This window comes from Suncus etruscus, chromosome 4 (genome assembly GCF_024139225.1).
Source record: "Suncus etruscus isolate mSunEtr1 chromosome 4, mSunEtr1.pri.cur, whole genome shotgun sequence".
In the NCBI taxonomy this organism is placed as follows: Eukaryota; Metazoa; Chordata; class Mammalia; order Eulipotyphla; family Soricidae; genus Suncus; species Suncus etruscus.
Genome location: NC_064851.1, coordinates 168,141,850 through 168,165,315, shown reverse-complemented (window position 1 = coordinate 168,165,315; position 23,466 = coordinate 168,141,850). Strand labels below are relative to the sequence as shown.

At 38.9% G+C, this 23,466-nt stretch overlaps 1 protein-coding gene and 1 pseudogene across 2 annotated transcripts in view; both read left to right on the top strand.

The window, feature by feature from the left end:
• Nucleotides 1-23,466, top strand: part of PPP2R2B (protein phosphatase 2 regulatory subunit Bbeta) — a 603,721-nt gene that overhangs the window by 305,227 nt on the left and 275,028 nt on the right. The window lies entirely within an intron of this gene.
• LOC126007621 (uncharacterized) lies at nucleotides 21,522-21,620 on the top strand (annotated as a pseudogene).

Below are 23,466 nucleotides of genomic sequence, written 5' to 3'. Positions count from 1 at the left end.
GTCTTGGCTAGCACTTGCAAGGCAGACACTTACCTCTAGTGCCACCTCTCCGGCCCCGACTAAACTTTCTGCTAGTGCTTTAATGAGTTCATTGGTGATTCAATAAATTTTAAAAAATACTTGCCACTGAACATTTTCTTTCCTTTCTCTCCCATCTTTTTAGTTTTTCTTTCAATTTTTATTTCCTTTTTTAAAATCATGTTGCTTTTGGTCTTTCTAAAACAATTGTATTATGATCAGTTATGTCAACTATGTGATGCATTTTCATCAATAAATAAAAAATACTAAAAATAAATTGGGCATAGCAGAGAAGTGTCTAAAGTCTTTCCTCTTTATCTAGTTCTAACTACTCAACTTGGGAAATTGATTGCTTTTGTTTTGGTTTTGGTTTAAGGGCCACAACTAGCTGTAGTCGGTGCTTAAACCTGACTCTGCACTTAGGGCTCACTCCTGGTGGGGGCTCATGGTTCTGGGGATCAAACCTAAGTTAGCTTCAAGCAAGGAAAGTCCAGCTCATCTTCGGGAATTGAACTTGGGGAGAGTGGCAGATTTTTTCTATTATATACTTTATATATTTAATAAATAATAAGGCAATTATTTTCTCACAATAAGAAACTATTAGTTTAGTCATTGAAAACTGCTCTGAGACTTCTAAGCAACAAAAAGGGACCCTTTCAAAAGCACATTCTAAATTTCGAGTGGTGATGGGAAGATGTTTTCATCACTTGGGTCAGAGGCGGTCCAGATGAAATGGTGAACAAAAATATTTAAGGTTTCCTGGTGGATGAATATTGGGAATGTTACTTGGAAAAGATAATGCTTCATGATAAGCATCAAAAAAGTAATTCTGATGGAGTTTTAGCATGACTTGCAGCTAGGGGAGAGCCAGAACCCAGGTCATGATAGGCTCAACTCTCTTAATCTCAAGACTTGTATAAGAGATTGATGTCAGTATCTTCTGTGAAGCCTTAGAAAACCACCTGCATGTATGAATTCAAAGAATGCTACACCTGCCAAGAACAGAGATATGGTGTCTAACAGCCCTGATAGAAACCTAGCATCTGGTTTGATTTGTAACTCAGACTATACATCAAGATCACCAGAGAGTCTTTTCCCAAAGATACGTGGCCTGCAAATATGACTAGTCTAATATCTGAGGAAGAGCAATAGTTTGTGGATTTTGGAAACTTTCCTTGTTAGAAAAGTCAAGCCTTTGAGTTTTCTACTTAAATCTGCATAAAGTATCTGCACAGAAATTTTTATTAGTTCTGAATAATCATATTTAAAAATATAATCTGTTTCTGATTCTAGAAGTAAATTTAAAACCAAAACCATGTTACTTTTCATTCTATCTAGTTTGCCATCTTATTGCTTTGAAATAAAATAATTTAAATATAATTTAGATTATGCTATAGGCAGTGTTTTGTAACTTTTTCTTTTAATGTTTATACCTTTTGTTTTTATCTCCTATAGTGAATATTTTTATGCTCTTCAGAAAGATTTTTATTTCATTTCATTTTTGTTTTGTTTGGGAGACACACCTGGCTGTCCTTGGCTCTGTGCTCAGAATCACTTCTGACAGATTCCCTGACAGAATTCCATATGTAGTTACAGGATGGAACACCAATCTGCCCTATGTAAGGCAAGCAACTATCCGCTATACTCTCCAGACCCTGTGGATGATTTTTAGTATGTGAATAAACTCACCATAAGATGAACCAATGTTTACCAATTTCCTGTGGTGGTATATTTAGATATTTCAGAAATGTTCCACTGTTACTAACAACACTGACTTTTTAGATGACATTACACTTGAAAGTGGAGTACAGGGGCCTGAGTGGTGGCACAGCATAGGGCAATTGCCTTGCACACTGCTGATCTAGGATGGATCCCCCAGTGTCCCATATGGTCCCCCAAGCCAGGAGCGATTTTTGAGCGCAAAACCAGAAGTAGCCCCTGAGAGTCACCAAAAGAAAAAAAAAAAAAAAAGAAGTGGAGTACTGCTATAGGCGTTTTGCATCTCAGCATCTCTAGTGGGGACAAAATGGGGTTTTATAGTGGTAAGCCAGTCACAGGTGCAAAATTTAACAGCACTTTAACTTATGAGTGTGAGCTGTTAGAGTTCTGAGTTGCAAAAGAAAAGGTCACACTCTGGGCAGCTTTTAACAACCAACCTCAAATGCAAAACAAGGGAAACTAAGAAGTAGAAAAAAAATCTAGGAACCTGGTACCAACCGAGGTGAACTCTATTGTTTCAGAGGTCAAGAAAGGGACCAAATCCCCTAAGGTGAGTTCCCATTTTCTGAGAAGGGTCAATAGTCCAGGATCTGCATTTTGCCTATGCCCTTGATTATCAGACACTGAGACTGCAAGGACACAAGAGAAAAATATTGTCTTTTTATTTTAGTGCTAAATATTATCCAGAAAAGGGGTTCTCTTAATAATCTTTGGTGCTGGGATTTCTAAAAAGAATTAGATTGAGGCCAATTTTTGCCTGATTTTTACAAAGGAGAGATAGCCAAATAATGACAACAAATGTAATACCAAGCATGAATTTATCTATTCCGGGAATTCCTCAACTATTGATGCAGGGAAAAAGAAGGCGTCCACAGCAGGTCTTTTGAGGAGCCCCGTGGGGGGTCATCTCAGAACTCCACACAAGGGAAATCCAAGGACATATCTGATGTGCTGAGCTCCCCTAAAATGGAAATGTTTTTGCATACCATGGCAGAGTACATACAGTGAAAGTGGATCACAAAGGTTGATGACAGGAGTTTCAAAAGTTTCAAAGGGGCAACTGAAAGGATTTGAACCTGTAGATTTGCAAAGTAGGAAGGAGTGGCAAATATCTTCAAATATTTGCAGAAAAATTAAAAGGAGAAATGAATTCATTTTGCCAGCTCTCACAGAGGTATTTGGATAAAAATATCAAGCAAGCACACTCTTGGAGAAGGTAATGAATTTCAAATAATTAAGTTTTAAAGGTCTATTTGAGGTTGTATTGGTTGTATTAACATTATGAAGACAATATTTAAGGAAATTTAAATTTCTAAAGGGGAAAAGGATAAATGAAGGTTTAAATTCTAGTGAATAGAGGATAGGTGAGGAATAAGTGACAAAAAAGTTCTGATGGGCCAGTGAAGTGATGGGAACTGTGGAAATCTGAAATCAACAGCTAAGGAACTGTGATGCAGTGAATTAAAAAAGACAAGCATAGGACTAGCACAGATACCCAAGGGATCAAATATTGGCTTCAGTGTTCACAAGCTCTGTGACTTGGGGCAAGTTTCTTTATGTCTCTGAGTTTCTCCATCTGTAAACTTTATCTTTTCAGTTTTTGGTGTGTGTGTGTGTGTGTGTGTGTGTGTGTGTGTGTGTGTGTGTGTGTGTGTGTGTGTGTATGTGTGTGTGTGTGAGCTTTGTTTGTTTGTTTGTGTGTGTGAGCTTTGTTTGTTTGTTTGTTTGCCAGACCTGGTGTTGTTCAGGGCTTACTGCTGGCTCTGTATTTAGAGATTACTCCCAGAGGGCTAGGGAACCATATGGAGTATCAGGGATCAAATCCAGGTTGGCAGCATGCAAGGCAAATACCTTACTGTAGTGTTAAATAATTAAGGATGGATGCAGGATGGAGGTGGATGCCATCCCAGGCCACGTGGCTCCGCAACCCCCAACCAGCTGGCGGGTCCCAGGTCTAGGTGAAAGGCGGAATCAGATTCATCCAGAGACAGGCATCAGGAAGCATCAGCTTTATTCATACCCTATCCACCACATGTGTGTGGCCTATCTCATAACCTTTCAAGCACAGCCATTCTTCGCTAGCCCTGTGTCTTAACTCCTTTCAGCCATCTTCCCTTTAACCTCCATGCTGGTCAAAGACCAAAAGGCAGAGAGCCCAGCCGGGCAGAAGCCAAAAAGCCCGAATCCCCTGGGTCAAAGGCTTATCTACCTTTTCCAAGACCCCTCCCAGGAATGGGTCTTGCAGGTAAGGTCAAGTTACCTAGGGAGAAAGGGTGGGGGATGAGGCTTCACCTTACTATCACTTTGTCCCTATAAAATGGTGATCTTAATACCTGTTTTTGCAAGGTTGACTATCAGGTTAGCAAATAAGGCAAAGCCCTCCAATCCTGGCTTGAGCAGCTACTTAACTAGCAGCTCAACCCTGACAATGGAGATCCTGTATGATCCTAAATATCTCTTTATCTCTCCCTACATAGCAGATCAGCCAGCAAGTCCTTTCTGTAGCCCTCCCACATCCATGAAAAACAATCCCTTCATTAGCGTCATCCCTGCTGCAACAGTGCAAGCCCAAACCCTCTTCTGCTCCAAAATATCTATTTTGGATACATCTGGCAGCTACCTGATCTGCCTGTTTCCACTTGCCCTTCTCTACCACTGATTCCAAATACAACATTTAATTCTCAGCTTGAGCCATCTTAGCAGAAACCTTAGTGATAGTTGTGGGATGTTTGAGCCACATTTGGTGGTTCTAAGGATTTATTTCTGCTAAGTTCTCTGAAATCATTTCTAGTGTTGCTTTGGGGAAAACTTGAGGAAAACTGTGTGTCATACTGAAGATTAAACTGGGGTCAGCCACATGTAAGAAACCTAACCCCTGAATGAAGTCCTGAGAACACTTGCTTGTTCTTAGAATAAAATATAAACGCACTATGGCCAGGTCTGCAGAATCTGGTTCCAGACAATTCCACTTCCAATGACTGCTCCTTCTCTGTGCTTGGCCCACACTGTGACTTCATCCTTCAGGGTTCAGAAGCGTGTCCAACTCTTCCTCTCTGCCTGCCTCTTCCAACAAGGTCTTCTCTGATCATTCTTTCTCTCCTGTTCATGATTATACAGCACCTTATTTTCTCCATTATTGAAATGTGTTATTATTCATTTGCTTCTAGATTAAATGCCCAGATAGCTCAGTCAAAAACTCTGGAAAAGTAAATTATTCTGCAGAAATTCAGTAGATCACAGGCTTAATGCATCAGGAAAATATTCTTTGAGATATTAAAGTTTGACACTAAAAAAACGTATCACTGTTCCTAAATACCCGAAGAGACAAATTGTGGTTCTGAACATCTAGTAAGAAATTTTTTTCTGTCCCTATTATTTACCTGATATTTTTCAAAGTAGATTTAAAGCTCAAGAAATTAGGTGGCAGAGAAAGAGAAAGTCATTTATGTCATTGGGGTCACCAGATGAGCTGTTCTTAAAGGCCCTGTAATTGAATCCATCTGAGGCACAATTTTTGAACAAATCCTTAGTTGGTTTTTTAACTGAAATTCAAAGTTCAGGGACATTCATCACTACCCAAGTGGATGCTCATACATACTCCTATGCTAGCAGCTGGCATTCCTGCTTGGAGGATTTTACATTTACAAGGAAATAATAAAAGTGGGACCAGAAACCTGTAGATGGTCTGTGTGATAGCAATAAATGTTGATTTTGGGTGCCCACATGAAAGTGTGGTTGACTAGAAGAATTTCTGGGCAATTTAAAGCCCTAGGGTGGATGTCCCTGGCCAGTCAGTTCTATTTTATTTCAGTGAGGAAATAAAACTGCCTGATTGGACTCCCCCCACCCCAATAGAAACTAGTAGTTGTCAACAGCGAATCATAAAGACCACGACGATGAGGCTGGCAATGAACACTGAAGACTAACTTCTACTCTGTGACTGTGGATTTTGAGCTTGAAATTTGGGTCAAGTACCTGAACTCATGTCTTGTTGGGTAGACAGCATCTCTCTGCTCTTCCTCAGATAGCCTCTAAGGGTGCTGGGATGGCTGTTCTAAGTAGGTTTATATAATTAAAAGTAGGAGAATACAGTAGAAGATTCAGAAATGGGCATAATAGGGGACAAAGTCCACTACAAACTGATTATCTTTAGATATTTGATTCTCTAGCACCACTACAACAGAACCTTTTCTGATGATGGAAATATTCTGTATTTGTGCAGTTTTGTGTGACAGCTAGTAGATACCTTTGACTACTGAGCAAATGAAATGGTGGAAAGAGAAATAAATTTGAATTGAATTTTAATTTGAGCATTTACACATGGAGACTCATTGCCATCCTGGACAGTATGATTCCAAAATATCACATACTTGGAAGCTGATTCCCAGGGTTGATTTGCAGAACCAGATGCCTCAGGAATTTTTAAGTGTCTGGGAAGTGTGTTGTTTGGTCACTAACACTCAGAAGGAGGGAGACAGATATGGAGTCATGTTCCACTTTTACCAGGTCTCCTGTGTGTGGTACACTTGTGTACCAAAATCACCTGTGTGATCTTGGACAAGTTCTTTCTTAAAGATTCCTATTTTGGGGGCCAGAGCAGTGGCACAAATGGTAAAGCATCTGCCCTGACAGTGCTAGCCTAGGACGAATCTTGGTTCGGTCCCCCAGCATCCCATGTGGTCCCTCAAGCCAGGAGCGATTTCTGAGCACATAGCTGGGAGTAAACCCCTGAGCACACCGGATGTGGCCAAGCACTAGAAGTACTTGCTATAGTGGTTAGGCAAGAAAAAGATATCAAGGGAATCCAGATAGGAAAGGAAGAAGTCAAGCTCTCGCTGTTTGCAGATGGCATGATACTCTACTTAGAAAACCCTAAAGACTCTACCAAAAAGCTTCTAGAAACAATAGATTCACATAACAAGGTGGCAGGCTACAAAATTAACACACAAAAATCAATGGCCTTTCTATACACCAATAGTAATAAGGAAGAAATGGACATTAAGAAAACAACCCCATTCACAATAGTGCCACACAAACTCAAATATCTTGGAATCAACTTGACTAAAAATGTGAAGGACCTATACAAAGAAAACTATAAAAATCTGCTCCAAGAAATAAGAGAGGACACACAGAAATGGAAACGCATACCCTGCTCATGGATTGGCAGGATTAACATCATCAAAATGGCAATACTCCCCAAGGCATTATACAGATTTAATGCTATTCCTCTAAAGATATCCATGACATTCTTCAAAGAAGTGGATCAGGCACTTTTGAAATTCATTTGGAACAATAAACACCCTAGAATAGCTAAAGCAATCATTGGGAAAAAGAATATGGGAGGAATTACTTTCCCCAACTTTAAACTTTACTACAAAGCAATAGTTATCAAAACAGCATGGTATTGGAATAAGGACAGGCCCTCAGATCAGTGGAATAGGCTTGAATACTCAGAAAATGTTCCCCAGACATACAATCACCTAATTTTTGATAAAGGAGCAGGAAATCCTAAATGGAGCAGGGAAAGCCTCTTCAAAAAGTGGTGTTGGCACAATTGGATAGCCACTTGCAAAAAATTGAACTTAGACCCCCAGCTAACATCATGTACGAAGGTAAAATCCAAATGGATTAAAGACCTCGATATCAGCCCCCAAACCATAAGATATATAGAACAGCACATAGGCAAAACACTCCAGGACATTACAGGCATCTTCAAGGAGGAAACTGCACTCTCCAAGCAAGTGAAAGCAGAGATTAACAGATGGGACTATATTAAGCTGAGAAGCTTCTGCACCTCAAAGGAAATAGTGCCCAGGATACAAGAGCCACCCACTGAGTGGGAGAAACTATTCACCCAATACCCATCAGATAAGGGGCTAATCTCCAAAATATACAAGGCACTGACAGAACTTTACAAGAAAAAAAATCTAATCCCATCAAAAAATGGGGAGAAGAAATGAACAGACACTTCGACAAAGAAGAAATACAAATGGCCAAAAGACACATGAAAAAATGCTCCACATCACTAATCATCAGGGAGATGCAAATCAAAACAATGATGAGATACCACCTTACACCACAGAGAATGGCACACATCACAAAGAATGAGAATAAACAGTGTTGGCGGGGATGTGGAGAGAAAGGAACTCTTATCCACTGCTGGTGGGAATGCCGTCTAGTTCAACCTTTATGGAAAGCAATATGGAGATTCCTCCAGAAACTGAAAATCGAGCTCCCATTCGACCCAGCTATACCACTTTTAGGAATATACCCTAGGAACACAAAAATACAATACAAAACCCCCTTCCTTACACCTATATTCATTGCAGCACTATTTACCATAACAAGACTCTGGAAACAACCAAGATGCCCAACAGACGAATGGCTAAAGAAACTGTGGTACATATACACAATGGAATATTATGCAGCTGTCAGAGAGATGAAGTCATGAAATTTTCCTATACATGGATGTACACGGAATCTATTATGCTGAGTGAAATAAGTCAGAGAGAGAGAGAGAGAGAGAGAGAGAGAGAGAGAGAGAGAGAGAGAGAGAGAGAGAGAAACGCAGAATGGTCTCACTCATCTATGGGTTTTAAGAAAAATGAAAGACATTCTTGCAATAATAATTTTCAGGCACAAAAGAGAAAAGAGCTGGAAGTTCCAGCTCACCTCAGGAAGCTCACCACAAAGAGTGATGAGTTTAGTTAGAGAAATAACTACATTTTGAACTGTCCTAATAATGAGAATGTATGAGGGAAATGCAGAGCCTGTTTAGAGTACAGGCGGGGATCTAGTGGGGAGGAGGGAGATTTGGGACATTGGTGATGGGAATGTTGCACTGGTGATGGGTGGTGTTCTTTACATGACTGAAACCCAAACACAATCATATATGTAATCAAGGTGTTTAAATAAAAAAAATGTTCATCATCACTTATCATTACCAAAAAAAAAGAAGAAAATATTTTCATTTTGTATCTTTTAAATGCAGATAGTAATAGAATCCACTTCCTATGGTTACTTAGAGTATTAACTGAGACTCTATATCAATTATTAATACTTTATATGACATAATTTAGGTCTTAGAAAATTATGTAGGGTATCTTTTAATATGAAATATGATCTGTGTATCTAAACCCATACATGGAGAGCAGTGTTGGTAATCTTTGTGATCTTAACAAAAGGAGGAGCAGGTAACTGACTGGATGCATTTGACAATGCAAATGCACTTAACAAACAGCACAATACTGGGCCAAAAGAACAGTATGGTATTTGCCTTGCATATATTTAACCCGGGTTTTATCCTTTGTCACTTATGGTCCCCCAAGTCCCCACCCCCCAAAGAGTGATCCTTGAAAACAGATGTGGCTCTAAAACAAAAACAGCAACAACAAAAATAAAAGAGCATACATAATACTGCCTGCTTCTTGATAAGGTATACAGTGACTGGTGAAATCCAGGCTTTGGACCACTTCTAGAAAATTAGAGAAAAAGAAGTTGAAAGGAATATTGTAGACAATTGATTCTTAAGTTTGCTTGTTTTGGGCCTCCCAAGTGTAGTTTAGAAGATGATGATTCTCAGTCCACTGGGCCAAGATTTAACGCGAGGTACACTGATGCAGTGCTACTCCACACACTGCAGTTCACAGAGTACCTGGACTACCCTGGTGGTGTTGGGTCTTGGCAGTGCTCTAGGACATATCTAGAAATAGCTTATACTCAGCATAGTGTGGTGCTGCCAATTTAACACAGATCGAACACATGTTAGGCAGATGCTCTAATTGCACAACTATCTCCCTTCCCTTGAGTTTTAAGTTTGAAGGTGCTGGTAGGTCCTCTGGACAATCTTATTAAATGCAGGTTTTCCCATGGTGACTGTGTCCCATGGCTGAGCTTGGGACTAGCATAGCTAATCACTGAATTCTTCCGAGGGGTTAATTCCAATACAGAAAAGTTTGATTAAGAAGACTAGCACTAATGCAAAAAACACACGCACATGCGTGCACACACACACACACACACATGCATTGATGTACATTAGTTTATGTCCCTATCTTCTGCTCAGATTTCTTCTTAGATAAATTGGAAAGATCAGCTTTCCATTTTCAAAACCATTGATTTTCTGCCATTAGAGCAGGGGTCTCAAACTCAATGTACCTGGGGGCCGCAGGAGGCAAAGTCGGGGTGAGGCAGGGCCGCATAAAGGATTTCTCTTACCAAATATTCGCAATAAAAATTGCATTACTAAGAAAAAAATCGCAAAAAATTTCATTAAACATTTGCATACCCCGAACGAAACTGATTTTTTATACATTTTTTATTTAACCAACTTAATTACATACATGATTGTATTTCGGTTTCAGTCATGTATAGAACACCACCCAGCACCAGTGCAACATTCCCATCACCAATGTCCCAAATCTCCCTCCTCCCCACCCAACCCCCGCCTGTACTCTAGACAGGCTTTCTATTTCCCTCGTACATTCTCATTATTAGGATAGTTCAAAAGGTAGTTATTTCTCTAACTGAACTCATCCCTGTTCGTGGTGAGCTTCCTGAGGTGAGCTGGAACTTCAAGCTTTTTTCTCTTTTGTGCCTGAAAATTATTATTGCAAAAATGTCTTTCATTTTTCTTAAAACCCATAGATGAGTGAGACCATTCTGCATTTTTCTCTCTCTCTCTCTGACTTATTTCACTCAGCATAATAGATTCCATGTACATCCATGTATAGGAAAATTTCATGACTTCATCTCTCCTGACAGCTGCATAATATTCCATTGTGTATATGTACCACAGTTTCTTGAGCCATTCGTCTGTTGAAGGGCATCTTGGTTGTTTCCAGAGTCTTGCTATGGTAAATAGTACTGCAATGAATATAGGTGTAAGGAAGGAATTTTTGTATTGTATTTTTGCGTTCCTAAGGTATATTCCTAGGAGTGGTATAGCTGGGTCGAATGGGAGCTCGATTTTCAGTTTTTGGAGGAATCTCCATATTGCTTTCCATAAAGGTTGAACTAGACGGCATTCCCACCAGCAGTGGATAAGAAAAAAATCGCAAAGAATCGCATTAAACATTTGCATACCCCGAACGAAACAGATTTTTTTCTTACTAATGCAATTTTTATTGCGATTATTCGGTAAGCGAATAATCATGAATACTGGGATATTTGAAGGCCAGCTGTGGCCAGAAAATGTACGGAGGGCCGCAAACAGCCTGCGGGCTGCGAGTTTGAGATCCCTGCATTAGAGAATGAAGAGAGAGACTAGGCCAGACTCTTTCCCACTTTTAAAAACAGGATCCCAGTTGCTTTATTGACTTTCTCCAGTTTCAAAGTTGGGAACAAGAGCACAAATGTTCCCTGAGTCAGTATGTCATCATTGCTGGGTACAGAAGAATGCTTCTAGGAGTTCCCCCCAATAACTTCATACTCTGGGTCCCCAAATGGAGCCCTAGTTCTCAACTCTTCATGAAAGATGAACATAGTCATACTTTCATTCTACTGATATAATCATTTCAGAAAGTCACTCAGCAATTAAGTTCTTCTTATAAAAATGTTCATCTTTTCCCAGGTCATTAATCCTGAACCTTTGTGCCCGCTGCTTGTTGGAAGAGAATGGCTGTTGTACTAATCTGAGACTCAGCAGCTTTATTCCAAAGGCCATTGAAGATCTTGTAGGTTGGGAAGTTATGCTATCTGTAGTGTTAGATCCTTCCTCCAGTTCCAGACTGAAGCTCCCCCTGTGCTGTCTAGTTTCTCTCTTCCTCTCTTAATAGACCTTCAGACAAACTGAACAGTTATCTCTGCCTCTGTTCTCTAGTGGAGCCCAGAACTAGTGAACATTTTTGCTTTTCCTCAGGCAACCTGCTTTGGATTATTTTCTTTGTGTGTGTGTGTGTGTGTGTGTGTGTGTGTGTGTGTGTGTGTGTGTGTGTGTGTGTGTGTGTGTGAGAGAGAGAGAGAGAGAGAACTCAGAGTTGAGTCACTTTATTTCTGTAGGTAGGTGAAGTAATTGTTTTCTCTGTTAACAAAGTATAATATTTTTTAAGTGGTTGGTGATAAACATTACTATGCCACTCATTTAAATGTAATTTAAATTATATTTGAAAACATTTATTTTTCCATTCTTAAAATTTTTAGCGTTAGTCAGTGCTCTTTTTTTAATATCTTTATTTAAACACCTTGAATTCAAATATGATTGTAGTTGGGTTTCAGTCATGTAAAGAACACCCCCCTTCACCAATGCAACATTCCCACCACCAATGTCCCAAATCTCCCTCCTCCCCACTCCCAACCCCCACCTGTACTCTAGACAGGCTTTCTACTTTTTCTACTACCATACACTGCCATTATTATATTGGCCTCTCTCTTATACTTGCAAAAAGAGATTCATTTGCGATATATAAATAATTTCAAAAAGTCCCCAATCTCTTTTTGTTAACCAAATTACCAACTGACCTCTGTTTATCCTCAGTTCCTTTACTCTACAGAGATGAAAGTGCCAATTTCATGTATTATTTTTGTTTCTTTTCTTTGATTTTTTTTTGTTTGTTTGTTTTTTGGGGCCACACCCAGCCATGCTTAGGGCCTATTCCTATCCCTGAGCTTGTGCTCAGGGATAACTCCTGGAAGAGCACAGTGAACCATATGGAGTTCCAGAGATGAAATCCAATTTCTATACATGTAAGGCAAGTATATGTTACCTACTGTGGTATCTCTCCTGCCCTTTACTTAATTTTAATCAGAATTAAATAATAAATCCTAGAATGCCTATAAGTATAGATTCAATATGTATATATATATATATATACATATTATTGGTATCTCTATCTATCTATCTATTTATCTTTTATTTATTTATTTATTTATTTTGGTTTTTGGGCCACACCCGTGGTGCTCAGGGGTTACTCCTGGCTGTCTGCTCAGAAATAGCTCCTGGCAGGCACGGGGGACCCTATGGGACACCGGGATTTGAACCAACCACCTTTGGTCCTGAATCGGCTGCTTGCAAGGCAAACGCCGCTGTGCTATCTCTCCGGGCCCCCTATTTATCTATCTATTTATCTATATCCAATGCCACTATGTACCTAAAAATTACTGTGAAAGATTTGTAATCCACTTTGGTCAAAATAAAAATTAAAAAAAAGTATATATCCAAAGCACAGTCTTAACAACACTGAAAACATGAAGTCCAAATTTTATAATGTGCCTGTCAAAGTGACAGGCTGAGGTAGAAAGAAAATGGGAGGGATTACTGGTAAAGAGAAGTTGGCACAGGGAGTGGGATTGGTGCATGAATTTATATTACTAAAATTCAACTGTCAATAACTTTGTTTATTGGGGCTGGAGAGACAGCATGGAAGTAGGGCGTTTGTCTGCATGAAGCAGGTTGGTGCTTCAAATCCCGCATCTCATATGGTCCCCTATGTCTGCCAGGAGTGATTTCTGAGCATAGAGCCAGGAGTAACTCCTGAGTGCTGCCGGGTGTGATCCAAAAACAACAACAACAAAAAAAAGCCAAACAAACAAAAACAACTTTGTAAATCATTATTCTTTAAATAAAAGATTTTAGTAAAGTTTAAATTTGGGGAAAGTAATTCCTCCCATATTCTTTTTCCCAATGATTGCTTTAGCTATTCTAGGGTGTTTATTGTTCCAAACGAATTTCAAAAGTGCCTGATCCACTTCTTTGAAGAATGTCATGGTATCTTTAGAGGGATCTCATTAAATCTGTATAATGCCTTGTGGAGTATTGCCATTTTGATGATGTTAATCCTGCCAATCCATGAGCAGGGTATGTGTTTCCATTTCCGCATGTCCTCTCTTATTTCTTAAAGCAGAGTTTTATAGTTTTCTTTGTATAGGTCCTTCACATTTTTAGTCAAGTTGATTCCAAGATATTTGAGTTTGTGTGGCACTATTGTGAATGGGGTTGTTTTCTTAATGTCCATTTCTTCCTTATTACTATCAGTGTATAGAAAGGCCATTGATTTTTGTGTGTTAATTTTGTAGCCTGCCACCTTGTTATGTGAGTCTATTGTTTCTAGAAGCTTTTTGGTAGAGTCTTTAGGGTTTTCTAAGTAGAGTATCATGTCATCTGCAAACAGCGAGAGCTTGACTTCTTCCTTTCCTATCTGGATTCTCTTGATATCTTTTTCTTGCCTAATCACTATAGCAAGCACTTCCAGTGCTATGTTGAATAGGAATGGTGAAAGAGGACAGCCTTGTCTTGTGCCAGAATTTAGAGGAAAGGCTTTCAATATTTGCCACTGGCTTGTGGTAGATGGCCGTAACTATATTGAGAAAGGTTCCTTCCATTCCCATCTTGCTGAGAGTTTTGATCAAGAATGGGTGTTGGACCTTATCAAATGCTTTCTCTGCATCTATTGATATGATCATGTGGTTTTTATTTTTCTTGTTGTTGATGTTGTGTATGATGTTGATAGATTTATGGATGTTAAACCAGCCTTGCATTCCTGGGATAAAACCTACTTGATCGTAGTGGATGATCTTCTTAATGAGGCATTGAATCCTGTTTGCCAGGATTTTGTTGAGGATCTTTGCATCTGTATTCATCAGTGATATTGGTCTGTAATTTTCTTTTTAAGTAGCATCTCTGTCTGGTTTAGGTATCAAGGTGATGTTGGCTTCATAAAAGCTATTTGGAACTGTTCATGTTTGTTCAATTTCATGAAAGAGTCTTGCCAGGATTGATAGTAGTTCCTCTTAGAAAGTTTGAAAGAATTTATTGGTGAATCCATCTGGGCCTGGGTTTTTGTTTTGGGGCAGACATTTGATTACCGATTTAATTTCCTCAATAGTGATGAGTGTGTTTCGATTTGCTACATCCTCTTTCTTCAACCGTGGAAGATTATAAGAGTCCAAGAATTTATCCATTTCTTCCAGGTTCTCATTTTTAGTGGCGTAGAGTTTCTCAAAGTAGTTTCTGATTACCCTTTGAATCTCTGTCATATCAGTAGTGATCTCTCCTTTTTCGTTCCTAATATGAGTTATCAAGTTTCTCTCTCTCTCTTTCTTTGTTAGTTTTGCCAGTGGTCTATCAATCTTGTTTATTTTTTCGAAGAACCAACTTCTGCTTTCGTTGGTCTTTCAGATTGTTTTTTGGGTTTCCACTTCGTTGATTTCTGCTCTCAGCTTTGTTATTTTCTTCTGTCTCCCTATTTTTGAGTCCTTTTGTTGAGCACTTTCTAGTTCTATTAGCTGTGTCATTAAGCTAAGAATATGGGAGGAATTACTTTCCCCAACTTTAAACTTTACTACAAAGCAATAGTTATCAAAACAGCATGGTATTGGAATAAAGACTGGCCCTCAGATCAGTAGAATAGGCTTACATACTCAGAAAATGTTCCCCAGACATACAATCACCTAATGTTTGATAAAGGAGCAAGAAATCCTAAAAGGAGCAAAGAAAACCTCTTCAACAAGTGTTGTTGGCACAACTGGCTAGCCACTTACAAAAAATTGAACTTAGAACCCCAGCTAACATCATGTATGAAGGTAAAATTCAAATGGATTAAAGACCTTGATATCAGCCCCAAAACCATAAGATATATAGAACAACACATAGGCAAAACAATCCAGGACATTGATACTACAGGCATATTCAAGGAGGAAATTGCACTCTTCAAGCAAGAAGCAGAGGTTAACATATGGGATTATATTAAGCTGAGAAGCTTCTGCACCTCAAAGGAAATAGTGCCCAGGATACAAGAGCCACCCACTGAGTGGGAGAAACTATTCACCCAATACCCATCAGATAAGGGGCTAATCTCCAAAATATACAAGGCACTGACAGAACTTTACAAGAAAAAAACATCTAATCCCATCAAAAAATGGGGAGAAGAAATGAACAGACACTTCGACAAAAAAGAAATACTAATGGCCAAAAGACACATGAAAAAGTGCTCCACATCACTAATCATCAGGGAGATGCAAATCAAAACAACGATGAGATACCACCTCACACCACAGAGAATGGCACACATCACAAAGAATGAGGAGAATAAACAGTGTTGGCAGGGATGTGGAGAGAAAGGAACTCTTATCCACTGCTGGTGGGAATGCTGTCTAGTTCAACCTTTATGGAAAGTGATATGGAGAATCCTCCAAAAACTGGAATTTGAGCTCCCATACGATCCAGCTATACCACTCCTAGTAATATACCCTAGGAACACAAAAATACAATACAAAAACCCCTTCCTTACACCTATATTCATTGCAGCACTATTTACCATAGCAAGAGTCTGGAAACAACCACGATGCCCTTCAACAGACGAATGGCTAAAGAAACTGTGGTACATATACACAACGGAATAGTATGCAGCTGTCAGGAGAGATGAAGTCATGAAATTTTCCTATACATGGATGTACATGGAATCTATTATGCTGAGTGAAATAAGAGAGAGAGAAAAACGCAGAATGGTCTCACTCATCTATGGGTTTTAAGAAAAATGAAAGATTCTTGCAATAATAATTTTCAGACACAAAAGAGAAAAGAGCTGGAATTACAGCTCACCTAAGGAAGCTCACCACAAAGAGTGATGAGTTTAGAGAGAAAACTACATTTTTAACAGTCCTAATAATGAAAATGTCTGAGGGAAATGGAAAGCCTGTGTAGAGTACAGGCGGGATTGGGTGGGGAGGAGGGAGATTTGGGACATTGGTGATGGGAACGTTGCACTGGTGATGGGTGGTGTTCTTTACATGACTGAAGCCCAAACACAATCATGTATGTAATCAAGGTGTTTAAATAAAATATATATAAAAAATAAATAAATAATTTACCAAAATAAAAAAAAGATTTTAAATGCCTCAAGAACTGAGTGCTGAAAGTGGATATATATATATATGGTATATATATATATATATTACATATATATGTGTGTATATATATGGTACCCCTTCATTAAGGATAGTGCAAACAACAATTGAGAGAAAAAGAGAGAGAGGAAGGCAGGGCAGAGTAGGTGAGAGGTGCAGTAAGCCATACCTGATGGTGTTTGGGACTATTCCTGCCTCTGTACATAAGAATTACCCCTGAAAGTGCTCAAGGGGTACTGTATGTAGTACCTGGTATTTAAACCAGAATAGGCAACAAGACAAACTAGTTTCCTTTTAATTATCTTTTAAAATTTTCTTTTCTTATTTTTTCAAGTGTTTCATATAACAGAGTTTTGAAAAATGCACTTTGCTGATTCCATTAATGATATGTCATTTTTTCTGTTAATTTTTTTTCAAACATTCATTCTGTTGTTTTTTTCTCCTGGAAGCTAATGAATATTTCTCTTCAGATAAAAATTTTTTTATTAAATGCCTAATTACAATTGGTTGTCGGTTTTGAATTTAAATTTAATGATGTTTTGAAATATTAATTAACTTAATCTTTTTTTTTTATTTTTCTTAATATCTTTTTTTTTTTTTTGGTTTTTGGGCCACACCCTGTGATGCTCAGGGGTTACTCCTGGCTATGAGCTCAGAAGTTGCTCCTGGCTTCTTGGGGGACCATATGGGACGCCGGGGGATCGAACCGAGGTCCGTCCTAGCCTAGCGCAGGCAAGGCAGGCACCTTACCTCCAGCGCCACCACCCGGCCCCTTTTTTTAATATCTTTATTTAAGCACCATAATTACAAACATGTTTGTAGTTGGGTTTTAGTTATAAAAAGTACAGCCCCCTTCACCAGTGCAGAAAGGTTAACCTTTATTTTTTTTTTATTTTTTATTTTTTTTGATTTTTGGGCCACACCCGGTAACGCTCAGGGGTTACTCCTGGCTATGTGCTCAGAAGTTGCTCCTGGCTTGGGGGACCATATGGGACACCGGGGGATCGAACCGCGGTCCGTCCAAGGCTAGCGCAGGCAAAGCAGGCACCTTACCTTTAGCGCCACCGCCCGGCGGTTAACCTTTATTTTTAAAAGTGTCTCAGTTGTAGTAAAGTTGACAAATGCATCTGCTAATATCCAAAACTGTCTTGTAACCATTCTCTCACTGGAAGCTTTTGTCTGTTTTATTTGTGGGTTTTAGACAGCACTGTCAAATACAAAATAGGCACAGAGGGGACCACTTATTCTGGCAGCCCTGGAGGTGAAGAGGGGAGGATATGGGAGGTAGGACGGGAATGGAGGTGGAGGGGGGACAATTAGGTGATGGGAATTCCCCTGATTTTATGTTAATATGTACCTAAAATATTATTGTCATGATATGTAGGCCACTATGATTAAAATAAAATATATATTAAAAAAAGTCAAAGGAAACTTTTGCATCACAAACTGCCTCAGGATTTAGTGTTGTTGTTCTTTTTTTGAAACAAAGTTTTTATAGGATTTAGTGTTCTAAGAAATACTTTAAATTAGCTCTACTTGCAACTAAGCAATAATAGCTGGAAAGTATTCTGAGGAAATGACAGCATTAGGCATGTGCTCTATGATAAATACTTCTAAGAAATATCTTACTTCTTTTTTTTCCCCCCTCCCCCAAAGTATCTTACTTCTAAGAAGTAAGCAGAGTTTGAATCCTATAGAGAAAGCTAAGTAGCTCATTGCTACTCTTTTTCATATTGTCTACCTTCTCTGGCATGAATATTCCATATGGCTCTGGTCTTAGCATGGTGAGCATCTTATCAGTGTTGATAGTGGTGAAAGCAGGAACAAAATTGATCAGACACTTATTCTAATAGCCAGATCGGACTGCTTCCAATTCCCTCCAATTCCTTTGGGTTCAAAGTAGTTACAGAACCAGTGCTTGTTTCTGAGCCTTGGCACATAGCATAAAGATTTGTTCTCTTTTGTTGGTGAGTGTATCCTTATAGAAAGACCTTGATACTCCTTGTCCTATCCCACCATGACTTGGAGTGTCCCAGCTGAATGGCAATTGTTTACCAACCTGCTGACAAAACCCTACTTGTAGGAAATCCCATGTCTTCTCTGACTAAATAGCATGGACCATATGTTCAGATCCCAAAGCTTGGGATGTTTTAGAACAAGTTCAAATGTTTCTATTTGCATCACCTGGGGATATTGAAATTCTAAGCACAAGTTCATTTTCACATGACTCATTATTCTCCTTTGGATTTGGAACTTAATGTGAATGTTGGCAACAGATGGAATGTGATGATGTTCCAGGATCACTCACTCATTCTTTTGTGCTCACAATACACACAAATAGTGATAATTTGCACTCAAATGAAACTTTCAGAGCTAGACAGTGCCCTCAGGTATTCATTTGCCACCCCCTGTTGAGTTTTTGGGTAGAATTTAATTATCCAACAAATCTGGGGGTAGCACTGCCAGATGTTGAGTACTGACCCAGAGGTTTCAAATGGAAGAGCTCATGGATTCCCAAGAGAATGGGGAAACAGATTGGAAGGTGGAACTCAACATGGGAAGAAAAAGGTTGTAAAACTGGAGACTTAAATTTTGTGGTGAGTTCTTAAGAGTCAGATACTCACTACTTCTTCAGCCCACGAGTCACTGGGCATATGTGAGGGTCTTTCAGGAAGGCTGAGAGTACACTGCTGATCTTCTTTAGATACAGACTGACAGAGTTTAGAACAAATTGAGGACCCAGCTTTTGTGTTGACAATAAAAGCACATTTACTCAGTTAATTTGATTGGCAGACTCATGCAGCTGCTCCTTCCTATTTTTCTAGCCTGGCTAAGCAGATCTGCTTTAAACACTAGCTGATCACTGAATTTGGGCTTATCCACGGAAAAACAGTTATGGTCTTGCAGAATTTGTTGTTGAACAAATGAATTAATATGCTGTGATTATATTACCTGTGTATTTAGCATGGATTTGGTACTAGTCTCAGAGTAAAAAAAAAGAGCATTCCTATTAGTTTCATAATAGCCTTATCAATTAAGCAATTGTTATGTTCCCACTTGATGGATGCAAAGTTCAATCTTAGTATACACTGTTCATGGCCCTACCACTAGTAAGAGGCACAAGTGGACAATCTGACTCCCAGGCCAGGTCTTTTTTTTTTTTTTTTTTACCATCAGAGTAACTGATTTACCCATAGTGACCTTCTCACAAAGCGATTCTACTTTTATTCTTACTCAGAGCTAATAAAGGGTCCTGTTTTGAGTTCTATGTTTTTCCTACAATATCCAATAAACTGGCTTGGGTCTTCTGATATGATCTAATGCCCTCCCCCCAAGTTAAGAGCTTGTCAGACTATTTCTCGGTGAAAATACCCCCATGATATGCTAAACATGAATCCATAAGGTCAAGTTTGGGTCTGTAAATTAATGGGTCAGTAGGAAATAAGAGTAGGTAGAGAAATACATTTGGTAAGGAATTATTAGAGAGAATACCTATATGCATATAGAAAAGTAAAGAGGTCAGTTGAAAGGGAAAAGGTAAACCAAAAACCAATGTGTCTCAACCTCTTGATCCCAGTCCATGGAGACTCTTCTGAGATTGCTGGGAGCAAAGTGAGCTCATGCAGGTAAATCACATATAAGGATGCCTGCTGCTTAGTTAATTGATCAATATGAACCACGGAATTTTTGTATTTATTTTTATTGAAATTTAATGGTATTTACCTTTTACTTAGCAAATAGGAAACATTCTTTCATTTCCAGTTTACCAAACAACATACCACTATACAGTTATAAAAAGCTTTTTCCTTTCATCATTGAATTAGATTTCTGTTATAATTTATCATTTAAATTCCAGTTTATGATTATCTTAGTTTTCTTCACATTGATCCTATACCCACTAATGAACTATCATGTCAAGCAATGGGAGTTATTCCCATAATCTGTTTTCCTCCAATCCTCCTTCAGATGCTAATGAGAACTACTGTGGAGACATCAGCTATTAGTATACATGGGCTGGTATAAATCATGGAGTATGGATCATTGAGCATCTTTGTTGTAAAACAAATGGCCTGTGGTCAGTTAATCATACAAAGAAACATCTCCAGGGCCTCCTGGCTTTATTCATAACCTCTAAATCCATTTGCAGTTTTATAAACAGAACATCTGTTAAAATATGCAGAAATTACAGTCACAGTCATTAGCAAAGAGTGCTTTAACTTTGGCAGATTTTACTTCAGTTATTCATGGTAATCTCTATCTGTGGTTCATGCTTAGTTCCCATTTTTGTTGATTCTCTTTTTTTTTTTTTTTGTTTTTTTGTTTTTGTTTTTGTTTTTTCGAGCCACACCCATTTGATGCTCAGGGGTTACTCCTGGCTAAGCGCTCAGAAATTGCCCCTGGCTTGGGGGGACTATATGGGATGCCGGGGGATTGAACCGCAGTCCTTCCTTAGCTAGCACTTGCAAGACAGACACCTTACCACCTCACTGGCCCCTATGCTGATTCTCTTTTGTTCTTCTCTATTCTTTTGAGTTACAGTACTTTTAACCCAGGACTGGAAAGTGGACATGTGTTGTCCCAGACTAAATGGGTGCTCTGCCACACTGCAGCATGGCACAGTAGCTATAACCAAACATCCTAATAAACCATATATTTTAGCAATGAGAAATGTACAACCTCAAGCAGTCATAAGGTGAGGAACCCTAATTGGTTTCACACTTACTGACCTTGGCCTCTTGCAGCACTGGCATTTAACAAGAGTGAATCAAGCAGCCCAAACCCCAACCAGCCCACACATTTCTGCTTCTCTCCTGCTTTCAACTTCTTGGAGTTAAAATGTTCGTTGTATTTGTATTTAAATTAGCTCTGTGCAATAAATCTCTAAGCAATAAAGAAGAAACTTACCTGTTTAAAAAATAATTATTTCACCTAAGAACTAAAAAGTGGCAGCACATATACTAAAATTGGAACGATACAGAGATTAGCATGGCCCCTGCGCAAGAACGAGAAAGTGGGCAAACTAAGAAAGTTTTGAATTTGTTCTGTCATTGAATAGGAAAAAGCAGATTCCCTACAGAAATTGATTTGCTCAGTGTGACCATCTCATATTCAAGTGGATGGTTTTTATCAATCTCAAAGTCACTCAACCTCATCTTGAGCCTGAAAAAATAGCCCAAAATGAGCCTAGAGGGAAAAGAAGACAGTGCAATAAAGTTGCTGTCTCAGGTCAGACAGGCCTGGACCTGAACCTGTCCATTCTTAGCTGTGTCCTTAGTTCTTAAATCTGCAATTCTCCCACCTACACTATTAGTGTCTACTTCATAAAGGTCACTTAGAGGGCTCAGACAAAACCCCATGCAAAGCAAAGTGCTTGGCCATGATAGAAAGTACTGAGTTAATGTCAATTGCTACTATTACTGTTTTTATTGTCTTTGGTCTTAGACCAGTAAATATATTGGTTAGGTTAGGTTTTAACATCAGTAGAGCTTTCTTGTTAAGGATTAAAATAATTTAAGGCATTAACATTCCCTATGCCATTATCTGGTGAATGTAGAGTTGCATATATCGATCTAAATGGAGCATCTGGGTATGCATTGCCCCAAAATGTGTCCTAATGAAGAGCCATGCTAAAGACTGGAGGTTGTGGGGGTGAAAAATTGTCCTGGAAAAGGCTTCTAACAGAGAAGCAGATTTCTTAGAGATACCATTATCACCCACCCTTTCCCCTGCCCAATGACATATTGGCAAAAGAGGAGCTTAAGTTTAATGTAAAATGCAAAACGGGAAAATTAGGCAACAGAATAAGAGAAGACAGGTTAATGAGGCAGGATAGTTGGTCAGTTTTCCTTGTAGGAGAATAAAGAAGGATTGGAGGGTAAAAGCCCAAGACACCAAGTTTCTGGAAAAAGCAGGGGACAGAAAGGAAGCAAAGTTTTGGAAGAGACTGAAAACAGGCCAAATGCCTGTCTAGAATGGGATGGCCTCAGGAAAGGTAACTCTAGAAGTAGATTAAAGGCATGTATGCATGTTTCCTAGCCTGCAGATGATAGAAACTCAGGATATTTTCCATATTCTTAGCACTTGTAAACTAATAGCTCCCTGCCAACCTCTAAACTCCAGACAATAAGCTGGGCCTCTGTAGTAAGCTGCTTTTATGCTTTCAAGGAAAATTGCAGTTGTGCTTTGGAGTCTTCAGTGCCAATTAAAGTGTCAGCCTTTGAAACAAACAAATACAGATCACAAAGAGAGGGATAATGCTTTAAAATGAGGTTCTCGGGGGTGCCCCATTAATTTGGAGCTCATAAGACAGTTACTGCATGTTCAATAAATACCATTTGATGACAGTAACGGCTGGTAGCCAATGATGCCCAGCAGATAAGTCTCTTTCGACATGCAGTTGCAAATGCATCTTGTTATATCATCCTCAGCATGGATGCCCCATCTTTCAGCCTTGCAGCTCTTATGAACATTAATCCCTCCAGAGACCAAAGAGACGAATTTCCTACTTAAAGATGGAAGAACAAAGCAAGAGGGCTGTTTCTAAATAGCAGGTTGGTGCATTCAGGATATAGAGGCCCACTGTATGATGCTCTGTACACAAGCAACCGCTGTATAATTAAATAAACTGTGTAAATACCCAGAGGTGTTTAGTGGGTAGCTTGTGGAGATGAAAAAATTAGCAAGAGTGGCATGGAATTTTTAAGAAGCAATTATTTTCTTTAAGTGATGACAAGAATCCACAGATGGTACACCTTTGACTTGTTGAGTAATTTGAAAGCTAAAGCATTATTGTAGTCACATTAGCTATAATAATCAAAAGGTTGTATATACATCTTATATAAAAACCAATAGGTTGTTCCTATTGGTCTTATCCTACAACAATAATCA